This window comes from Pteropus medius, unplaced genomic scaffold (assembly GCF_902729225.1).
Source record: "Pteropus medius unplaced genomic scaffold, Ma_sr-lr_union100, whole genome shotgun sequence".
Lineage (NCBI taxonomy): Eukaryota > Metazoa > Chordata > Mammalia > Chiroptera > Pteropodidae > Pteropus > Pteropus medius.
Window position 1 is genome coordinate 22,343,278 of NW_024349800.1, and position 5,306 is coordinate 22,348,583.

The window sequence follows — 5,306 nt, forward strand, 5'->3', positions numbered from 1 at the left end:
GAATTAGAGTTGGGAGACATGGGTTCTGGTCCCATTGTGTCATGAACTTACTCACAGAGCTTAGTTACCTTGTTCAAAAAGAACCAAGGATTCTTTAGTAAATGCTTTCTAAGGTTCTGTCCTATACCAGTGTCTTCTGATTCCCATCACATTTTAGTGGAACAGAATGGTGTACCCCAATGCCACACAGCTTAAAGTCTTGCTCAAGGTAGAGAAGGGGACTCGCTGTGGTGGAGTGGGGTGGGGGATGTAGGGATGCAAGAGTCTACATCCTCTCTATCTTCCTGTCTTGGAGGGAGAAAGCAAAAGTGAAGGAGTGGTAAGCTCACCTCTAAATTCTCTCTCATCCCTAAGGCAATAGGGCATCTTTTACAGGTCAGGAAGGGTGCAGGAAGGTAGAGTAGGAACGGAAAACACCTTAAAACTGAAGTGGAGATGAGTTTAATGTGTGTTGAGGGTATATGTTTAGGGTAAGTTTGGGAATGAGAAGGTGTATCTGGAGGAAGGGGATAGTGGTGATGGAAGTTCGAGCCTTGGAAGCATTTTCCAACTTTACAATTTCCCTTAAGATTTTTCACCACTACCACCTACTATCTATAGATCAAATGTGGTACTTTAGAGGCATTGAAATAAAGGGATGTTTCTCACACAGTCAGGGGACATCTTAAATCCAGAGTTCTGTCTAATAGAACAGTTGACAAAACTCTTTTCTTAACCAAACTCTAGCCAGGCTTCTTGAGCACTCTTTTCAATTAGGTCTCAAACTTGGCCTACGAAAACTACAGACTCTTAGCACAAATGATTTTGTCCACTCACCCATCCTTACACTTGAGATCTGAACAAATACCAGGACGGTTTCAAAGAGCTCAAGGCCACATCTTTAGAGAACCCCAGGACCCTTAAAATGGAGTTTGAGAAAGTTCAGTAGTACCTGGAGAATTTACTGTTTGCTCCAGTCAAAACCTGGTGATAGGCAGAACTCCCTTAGAGCAGTAACTTTTGAAAGCTTGCAATTATAAATCTTTCCCTGCTTCCTGTCTCTTTGAAGTGCAATTTATTCACTTCCAGCCCACTGCCTCCTGTCATAAAGATGCAAAAAGTTTGTCTTCCAGGTAAATGCCAGTTAACAAATCCAGATGGCCTAGTCACCTGTACCAGCCCACTTAATACCCCTCAATGCCTTTTCCTCAGCACATCCCAGCTTTTAAAAAGTCTATCTTTTGTTTTAGTGGCATTAAATTCAGTTCACATTGAGCCCTTTTCCATATTACAATAGTTATTACTGAATAAAGTCTTCTTACTGCTATAACTAGTGTCTCGCTTTATCTTTGACAGTCTTTTTTTTTGTGCTGATTCTGGTACAGTCACGTACTGCATACCAACATTTTAGTCAATGATGGACCACATATATGATGGTGGTCCCGTAAGATTAGAATGTAGCTGAAAAATTCCTATCATCTAGTGATGAAGCCATCAAAAAGTCATAGTGCACTCATGTGTTTGTGGTGAAGCTGGTGTAAACAAACCTAATGCGTTGCCAGTCGTACAAAATTATAGTACATACAACTGCACATGGTATATGAAACTTGGTGAGAAATGACTGTTGCTGGTTTATGTATTTACTATACTATACTTTTTATTGTTATTTTAGAGTGTATTCTTTCTACTTGTAAAAAAAGTTTATTATAAAGCAGTATGGTGTGTTACGCCGACAGTGGCCTCACACATCTCGTGTTTACTGTAGCTCTTGATTGCATCATTTCCTCTTGTCCTTGAATCTCATGTTGTTCTGTACAGTAACATTTGTACAGGCTTGGAGTAATAGGCTAACCATCTAGGTATGTGTAAGTATGCACTACGATGTTCACGAGGACGAAATCACTTGAAGACACATTTCTCAGAACATACCCTGTCGTTAAATGGCGCACGACTGTAGTACTTCACACCAGGGCAGCTTTAACTCTGACCCTGAACTGCACAGGGCTGCCAGTCTTCCTTCTTTACTCAACTCTAAACCTCTCCTCCCCTGTTCTCTGACTTGGTTGGGACCTTGGTTCCCATGTTGACAGGTAAACTAGATATCTCTGGGTCACTCTTGGCTTCTTTCTCTCCACACCTTCAGATTCAATCTCCTCTCTGGAATTTCCTCTCCTTTCCATTCTTGATGCAATTAACCTAGGTCAGGATACATCATTTCTTGCCTAAAAGGAATCTAATGTCCTTTTAACTAATCTCCTTACCTCCAGTCTCTACAGAACCCTAAAGTGCTCTTTTAAAACACTGTATTTTAAAACACTGAGCTGGTCACCTCAATTTCTCTCTCAGAAAATTTTTCTTGACTCTCTATTGCCTACTGAATAAAGCTGAAACTTCTTAGCATGAATTTGGGGCTCCCCATGATCTCACCTTAATCTCAGTGTCTCTCACCACATCTTCCATGGAACTATTCATTAAATATACGTATCTTTGCACTTCTAGAGTTATGCTCACATTCTTTTGTCATTCTAGGATAAATGGCTGCCTCTCTCCCACTTCTGTCAAAATTTTAATCTTTTTCAAGACTCAATTTAAATATTTCCTTTATGAAAGCATTCCCAATAGTTTGAGTTGGAATTGTTTCCGTCCTCTGTAATTCCACCTCATATCATTTTCTGAATGTCAGGTTCCTAATTGAGGTATAATTTATATACAGTTAAATTGATACTTTTAGGTGTATAGTTCTGAGTTTTGACAAGCAAACACACTTGAGCAATTAACAATCACCACAGTGAAGATATACATCTGACTCTTGAACAGCGCAGAGGTTAGGGGAGCCAAACTTGTCCAGTTGAAAATTTGTGTGTAACTACTGTATTTCTATCAAACAAGAAAGTTCTCTTCTGTCTCTTTGTAGAAATTTCCACTCTCACTCCTAGTTCCTGGAAATCACTGATCTCTGTTCCTATATACCTCATAGCATTTTAACTTATTTTTGCATATATCCCTATGGGCCTTGTTTGTGTACAATCTTTGTCTCACTGGGCTGTTATCTCCTTGAAGACAGAGAGCTGAGTAATTATTCATCTTTGTATTCCTCATGGTCCCAAGCACAAGTTCCATACACATTTATTACGTGCCAGGTCATAAATATTTGATAAAAGAGAAAGGAAAGAAAAGGAAAAGGAAAGGAGGAAAGAAGAAAAAGAAAGAAAGTAGCAAAGAATGATCCAAAGAACAAATAGACAAAGAGCCCTGGGAGAGTCCAACAATAGGGCAACCAACAGAGCTCATGCTAGTTTATTGAATTATTCTGAGTTATTAATCCAAATGATAAAAGTAGCTATTCTTAAACACCTACACATAGAATGCATTGTTTGAATCAGCAAAATTGAGACTTTAAGTTTGGAAAGGAAGTCTTAATGTAAATAACACATAAGTTGTAGTAGGATGCAGAAAACAACCAGCCACCACACCCAAGCCAAGCCATCTCTGATCTCCTTGCATATTAAAACACTACAACTTGAGTATGAGGTGTCCTGTCCTTGCTACTGAGGGAAGTTGAGAGAAAGAGAAAGGTAATTAACATTTACCAAGTGCCCCTACAGTCATTGAACTATATACTTTACAATCTTTTAATTCTTACAACTACTCTCTCTTAGGGTAAAAATTATTAGGAGGTATTTCTTTGTTGGGGGGAAAAAAAGGCAATTCAAGGAAATTTAGCGGTATAAATTTTCTTGGGTGGAAGGGGAAAGGCAGGTTAAAATTGTATTTTGGGCTCAGTTTGTGTTCTTCAGAGAGTTTCCATTTTTCTTCTGTGAAATTACAAAGCAGGAAAGGACAAGAGTCTAGGGTAATAAACACTTTTTGATGTCTATGATTGATCCATTCAGAGTACTTCTGATGTGGTGACCATATGCATCTCAGAAGCCAATAATGATGTGAAGGGGACTCTAAAGCACTGTTTCATAAGTTTGTCAACTAATGCGCATGATGAAATTTAAGGGTTAAGGAGTATAGGTAGTAAATGGGTAGAAATAAGAACTGCCTTTTTTCCATTCTTTGGTGTCATGGGAATTTAAAGTGATTTTGCAATCACTCTTGGGAGATAATTTTCTTGGTTCTTAGAACAAGTTAGAATATAAACTAACTTGCCCTTTGTAATTAAATAACCCAAAATAATGTGTTAAACTTCAGTGGAGATTTAAATTCCTGAGCTGATTAAAAAGAGCTGTTAAGACCTTAATATTACTCCCAGAGTTTCTAGGCATTATATAGTGATGAATTGCAGGTTTCTAACGCTTATTACTTTCCAATCTTGCAGAACAGCTCAGCATTAAACAACTAAAAATAAGTACAATTCAACTTTAAGGCTGATACCAGGGAACACCTTGAATTTTTGGTTGACTGTGGGCTGTGTACCATTCACGGAATGTGGAGGCATTGAAAGTTGTGGGGTCGTGATGGAAGCGCTGTTCCAGGAAGATAAATCTGGCTGTGTGCAAACTGCCCGGAAGAGAGAAGAGATAGAGGCAGTCCACTCGGAGGCTACTGCAATATCCATGCTGCGAAGATCAGAGTAGGGCTGAAAGGGAATGGTGAAAAATCAAAAGTGAAAATGGTAGTGCCTGCGGCCAACACCGGAATAATAATAACCAGACCCAGTGGGCTTAGGTGAGTGAGGAAAAAAGCTGAAAGAACGGCTTCGTGTTTTCCAGATATCCGGTTTTCAGCAGAGGCTCCTTGAATCTCCTATCCTTAGAGCAGACGTCCTAGGACCAGCCGAAAAGCTCAAGCCTCAAGCTGGTCAGGCCAGCAGAAGGCGTACGGGAAGCAGGACCAGCCAGGCGTGTCCTCCAGCCCCCTACCCTCCCCGCCTCCGCACTCAGGCAGTCTTTCTGGTTTCGACCCCTCGCTCCTCACTCCTCCCAATGCCTAAAGCAACCCCACCCCCAACGTCCGTCGGCAGCCAGCACCGCCTCTGCCCCTCCCCACCCCCTCCTCCGTGGGGCGCTGACTCGCCCGGCTGCCACGTCTCACTGATGACATCACCAGGGCCGCTCCGCCTTAGCCAATCCGCTAGGGGGAGTTCGAGCAAAGTCCTAGCCAGCGAGTCAGCGGGGAGTAGAGCAAAGAAGGGCGGAGGGGGTCGGTGAGAGAGAGGGGAATGGGGCGGGCGACAACCCCTCAAGTACGCATGCACCAGAGGCGCGGGGCTTGGCGGGAAGCTGAGTTCCAGCCCCCGCGCCGCACCGTCAGTCTCCAGTGCCCAAATACACTCGAGCAACTCTCTTTCCCGGAATGCCACGCGGCGCGACCGCCCTCCG